At 44.1% G+C, this 6,539-nt stretch overlaps 1 long non-coding RNA gene across 1 annotated transcript; it reads left to right on the top strand.

The window, feature by feature from the left end:
• The first annotated feature begins 3,332 nt into the window (after positions 1–3,332).
• LOC130199813 (uncharacterized) lies at positions 3,333–4,525 on the top strand. The gene is made up of 2 exons (XR_008832891.1): positions 3,333–4,359; positions 4,483–4,525. It is a non-coding gene; the product is annotated as an uncharacterized LOC130199813 (long non-coding RNA).
• Positions 4,526–6,539: the final 2,014 nt, after the last annotated feature.

Here is a 6,539-nt window from a genome sequence, read left to right as displayed (position 1 = left end):
GTGGCCCTCTCAGGAAAAAGTTTGGGGATCCCTGATGTAATAGATAGATAGATATATCTCTATTCCAGACTCATGGGTCCATAAAACAACTAACACAAATACAACAACAATATATAAAATACAATACGAGGACACCGGTCCAGCCATTGCAGCCAAAAAGTCACTCAGGATTAAAAAACATACAAACATTAAAACAGCATGAAAAGTGGGAACAGATAGAGAGAGAGAGATAGATGGATGGATGGATGGATAGATAGATGGATACTTTATTCATCCACAGAGTGAAATGTGTTTGTAGCAGCAGCAAACAAGGTTACAATATAATAAAATACAATACAATAAAATAAATCATTTAATTTCTACTTGCATTTGAATTTTAAGAACTTAATGCGAAATCCTCTGCTTCTATGCGGGTAAAGAAGGGGTATTATCATTCCACAGTGAGAGTAAAAAGTCAAAGAGTTTCTTGCAGCTGCATCTGACAAGGTTGAGACATTTTGTTTACGCATTCCAGCCAATGCCTCTCACAGGAGTGCAGACTGACCTTTTCTAAACTCCTCTGCATATTAGATCTTCCCACAACAGCAGTAGAATCATGTATGCGCATACCCGTGTGTGTGTGTGTGTGTGTGTGTGTGTGTGTGTGTGTGTGTGTGTGTGTGTGTGTGTGTGTGTGTGTGTGTGTGTGTGTGTGTATCTATATGTGTGTGCCAAAATCTAAACATGCGATGGAGTGAGAGGCAGAGACAGTAGTATACAAAAAGAACAGTTAAAGTGACAACTTGTCTTGGCATCACCATCCCATTATCTGTGTGCTTTCTGGTGGTATATGTAACGGAATCGTAAGGCCCAAATCCACTCTGTTTGACAATGTGTTGTCGACCACGTCCAAAGTAGATATCAAGAGATCAATGAGCCGACTGTGCAAACTAAAATATTGCATTTACAGGTAACGCAGCTTTATTTCGTGGTGTATTGAGCCTTTCAGTCTTTCTTTCTCTGGCATTATTCAAAACTTTTGTTTGCACTCCTCCCATCTGTTCTCTGAGAGCACACCGCTTGATGTCACTGCCAACACAGAAGTGGCCGGTGTAGTTCAGAAGTAAACACAATATTTGGTGTACCATCCAAGAAAACCAAACCAAATACGAGTGGTCTTCGATTCCAGCGCCCAGTACAACGGTGTGTCGCTCAACGACGTGCTGTTGACCGGGCCTGATCTGAACAACACACTGCTCGGTGTATTGACACGCTTTAGAAAGGAAGCAATTGCCTTTACAATGGACATAGAACAGATGTTCTATTGTTTTTCAGTCAGGGAAGACGATAGGAACTTCCTACGTTTTCTATGGTTCCAAGATAACGACCCCTCCAAAGACATTGTGGAGTATCGAATGACGGTCCACGTCTTTGGAAATAGTCCTTCCCCCGCAATAGCGATTCATGGACTGCACCAGTCTGTTCAGGGTAGTGAGCTCCACATCGACCCTGACGTCCAACGTTTTGTGATGCGCAACTTCTATGTCGATGACGGGTTGAAGTCTCTGCCCACAGTCGAAGCTGCCATCAACCTGCTGAAAAAGACACAGAATGTTCTCTCCAAATCAAACTTAAGGCTGCACAAAATCGCAGCAAACAACAAGGAGGTCATGGAGGCCTTCCCAGCCGAAGATCGTGCAAAAGACCTTAAAGACTTGGACCTCAATGCAGATGCGCTGCCAATGCAGCGTAGTCTTGGAATCAATTGGGACCTCCAGGCCGACTGCTTCCACTTCACCGTCTCTGATGAGATAAAACCCTACACTCGACGGGGTGTCTTGTCCACAATCAACAGCCTCTACGATCCTCTAGGGTTCGCAGCGCCGGTCACAATACAAGGCAAGGCTATTCTGAGAGAACTCACAACTGAGAACGGAGACTGGGACTCACCTTTACCCCAAGAAATGGAGGAAGCATGGACATCTTGGAGATCATCTTTGAAAGATCTGTCCCAGCTTTCTATTCCCAGAGCCTACACTACAACTTCACCCACAGCAGCTGTCAGACGGGAATTGTGCGTCTTTTCTGACACATCCACGAAAGCTATCGCCGCTGTGGCATATCTAAAGTAACTGACTCTGCTGGAAACAACCATGTGGGATTTGTAATGGGCAAAGCCAAGCTGACCTCGCCCTGAACAAACAATTCCAAGACTGGAACTTTGCGCAGCAGTGCTCGGAGCGGAGTTAGCAGACTTAATCTCGTCAGAACTAGACCTTCAGCTCGATGCTACAACCTTCCACTCAGACAGCAAGGTAGTCCTTGGCTACATTTCTAATGAAATCAGGCGCTTTTATGTATATGTAAGTAACCGGGTATTACGTATCCGAAGATCCTCTCACCCAGATCAATGGCGCTACGTGTCAACAGAACAGAACCCTGCAGACCACGCTACACGTTCTGTTGCTGCAAGCCATTTGAACGACACAAACTGGCTGAGTGGACCCAAATCTCTGTACACACCGGAGACAAGTGCTGCAGAGAGCACCTACGAGCTTGTCGACCCGGGTTCAGACCCAGACATTCGCCCTCTGGTGTCCACTTTGAGTACTACAACAACATCCAAGCAGCTTGGTTCTCAACGATTCGCAAAGTTCTCATCCTGGAAGTCTCTAACTCGGGCCATTATTCGTCTCATACACATAGCCCGTCTTTTCAACATGACCTTGAAGAACAGCCCTTGTAAGGGCTGGCATCATTGCAAAACAGGATACACTGTTGAGGAGTCTGATCAAGCGTCGCACATCATCATTAAAGCAGTACAGGAGGAAGTCTACAGTCAAGAGATCAAATGTATCCAAAACATGAGCAGATCCCTAAAGTAGTCCTCTCAAAATCTGGATCCTTTCATTGACACACTGCCTTCTGAGAGTCGGAGGCCGCCTCTACAATGCAAACCTTGATCAGGTGAAAAGACTCCGGTGATTATTCCTGGTAAACATCAGGTTGCAACCTTACTCATCAAGCATCACCACGAACAAATCTATCACCAAGGCCGTCTCTTTACAGAAGGGGCTGTTCGTACAGCTGGCTTTTGGATAGTTGGTGGCAAAAGAAAAGTGAGCAGCATCATCCATCAGTGTGTAACCTGCAGAAGGCTTAGAGCCCCACTTACAATTCAAAAGATGGCCAGTCTTCCAGTGGATCGTCTCTCGACGGAACCGCCTTTTACGAATGTCGGGCTTGATGTGTTCGGCGCTTGGAATGTCTCTTCACGTAGAACAAGAGGAGGCCATTCCCACAGTAAACGATGGGCCGTGATCTTCACGTGTATGAGCGTCTGGCGGTTCATATTGAAGTCATAGAATCCCTTGACACATCCAGCTTCATCAACGCACTAAGGCGCTTTCTTGCTGTGCGCGGTCCTGTCAAACACATCCGCTCAGACCGTGGTACCAACTTTGTTGGTGCTTGCAAGCAGTTGAAGATACCTTCAAACATTGACGACACAACGATAAAGACTTACCTGTCAGGCCAAGGTTGTTCTTGGACCTTTAACCCTCCGCACGCTTCCCATTTTGGCGGTGCATGGGAAAGAATGATTGGTCTTGCAAGGAGAATCTTGGACTCCATGTTCCTTCGTCTGAAGGACAAACTTACTCATGAGGTACTAGTGACTTTCATGGCAGAAGTGACAGCCATTATAAATGGCAGGCCTCTTGTTCCAGTGACAACTGACGTTGACGACTCATTTATACTTACTCCAGCTGCTCTTCTCACTCAAAAAGTGAATGTCCTTTCTGCTCCTACTGGAGAGTTTGGAGTTTCAGACCTCTACAAACACCAGTGGCGGCAGGTCCAACACCTTCTGGGACAGATGGCGAAAGCAATTCCTCCCGACACTACAGGCACGCAAGAAGTGGCAGTCCACTCATCCGAACATCAACCCAGGAAGTGTTGATCTCCTCAAGGATAGCCAAGTACCAAGAAATGAATGGCCACTTGGACTGGTAACGCAGACCTTCCCCAGCGAAGACGGGAAGGTGCGAAAGGTCGAGATCAAGGTCACACGAACAGGAGTGACTAAACTTTTTCTTAGGCCTGTTTCTGAGATGGTGCTTCTTCTCCCCCCAGAGGCCCAGTGAAGAGAACTGTCTAGGATCTATTGAGTGGCGTGTATTCACGCCAGGCGGGGAGTGTTTTGTTACAATTGTTAAGCCAGCATGTTAATACGTTTTATTTTGAAAACAGGAAATGTCCCGTAACTTCCGGTAGCTTGTAATCAGGAAGTAAACAAGAGCATGGCTGAGACGCCGTCTTCATTAGTTTTGTAATCCAGTGGAATCTGCATACATCTTGTACCTTTTGATAGCATCGTTGGTACGTATTGATTTGTGTTGTTGTTACTCATGATTGCAGATGATTATTTTCGTGACTGTTTAGTTTTGAGAAGTTTTATGCACATCGAGTCATTGTATTCATTATGCTCTTTGTGTGTTTTAGTTTTACACTTTCCTATGTCAATAAACCTGTGGACAACGGACAAGGGTCTTCAGAGTCATGATGTCAGGAAGGAGTTCATCTAACTGCCGAGGTGTATAACAGCACATATACTGAGGGCAGCACAGACAGATTTTACATTTACATTTACAGTGACACAAAAGGACTTGAATTAAGGGTCAGGGTTGAGTATGGACCAGTGTTCCAGAGAAGCAAAGATATAATCCTCTACATTTCCCAAATAAAGGATGATCTTATTTCATCTTATGTCAGATGACAGGTTTTCATTTTCAAAAAGACTATTATTAAGACTCTTCACCATGTACAATCGATCAACCTTTATGTTTAGGACCCGTCAGTGAGTATTGTAATTAGTCACAGTAATTAATACTTAAGAGCTCAATTATAAACTGAATCGATAAGTCAATGGAGGCAAATCTGATGGATGCTTTAAAGTGAGGCAGAGCTCAATGATTTTCAACCCCTGCAGCTCTGATGAAACAATGTGAGCAGAGTCCGCCTGTGCAGCTGCAAGGCACCCACAGCACATGAGCAGTGGCCTCCCATAGCAGATTGGCAGATTCGCCCCAACTTTGTTCTATTTCGATGGAAATCTTTATCAAGTAAAATGTTTTTAAAAATGTGTGACCCTTTCAATATCAAGACAGTTGCTACATGTAAATTACTGTAATCTTCACCCTCTGGTTCTTAATAACAGCACGCAGTTCATTTTAATTTGTATGAAGTACCAATGTAAGGCTAATGAGAGCATTTGGAGTGCATTAAAAATAATCAGGAACACAATCTGTAGACAGACGAAGCTTTCCCCATCAAAACACTAAGACAATATCTTGTAACAGTTTAGCTCCACGCCTGCCTTTTTGTAATAGTTGTTTTCATCCTGTCACACCATCTCGTCAATCCAACTCCCCTCACCTGCCTCTGATCACTCCCTCGTTAGTCCCTCATTCCCTTCACCTGGTCCTCACGCCCTTCTCACCTGCAGCCCATCCCCTCATTAGTCCCTCACTATTTAGCTCCCTCACTTCCACTTGTCCTCCGCCAGATTGTCTTGTGTTTTTGTGCCAAGTTCTCCAGCGTTATTAGAGTATATTCCTGACCTGCCTGTTCTGACCCTGCCTGCCTGCCCTGACCTCTGACCTCTGATTCTCTGCTCTTCCCCTTTTTGGACTTGTTTGCTTCTTCGACTGATCTCCCGGTTTTGACCCAGCCTGTTTCCAACCGAAGACAGTATTCTTTGTTACTCCTGTCTGAGTCGTGCTTTAGGGTCCACTCTAATAGCGCCGTGACATATCTTTTGTATTGAATTAATAGATGCAGACTGATGTACTCTTTCCTTCAACAATGATTCACAGTATCAGAAAGTCAATCATGATTAAGTTAATCGTGAATCTTAAAATCATAAAAAGGTAAAACCGCACAAAATGACTTTCTAACCTTTCTCTTTATTTTTTAAACCTTTACAATCGTATTACAGTAATTACAATGGACTGGGACAGAAGGCCGGACTCCACTTTTCCTGTTCTGTCCAATCACAGATAAGATCCAGTGTGAGGCGAGTGAGCATATGCACAGTTTCTTGCATTGCATTTTCATTCTCTCTTGCACAAACATTTCATTTTTATCTTAAAAATGAATTCCTTTAAAATGAAGAATTATCAACATACATTGTGGGGCTGCATCAAAAAGATTTAGGGTAGTTTAACAGGTAAAGCGAATGAGACTGTGTAAACGGTGTACTGCTCTCCTCCTAAATAACAGAATGGACCTTGTTTCAAAATGTCTGGATGCGATCACATGACCAGAGCAGGTAGATGAATATAGCTGACAGAGTTTGACATTTACAACTGAGGGTTGAGCTGTTGAGGAATATCTTTGAGTGATTCCATTGCAAATCTTAAAGCAATCTGCAGAACTAAATGTTACCCCCAGATCACGCTTCCGCTTCACCGCTTCACGGATGTATAAACTGAAGCATCACAGTACAGCAGTAGAGCATAAATCTCTGAGATTATTCCCTTGAGAGATTTTGCTGAGAC

This window comes from Pseudoliparis swirei, chromosome 9 (assembly GCF_029220125.1).
Source record: "Pseudoliparis swirei isolate HS2019 ecotype Mariana Trench chromosome 9, NWPU_hadal_v1, whole genome shotgun sequence".
Lineage (NCBI taxonomy): Eukaryota > Metazoa > Chordata > Actinopteri > Perciformes > Liparidae > Pseudoliparis > Pseudoliparis swirei.
This window is presented reverse-complemented; position numbering and strand designations above follow the sequence as displayed.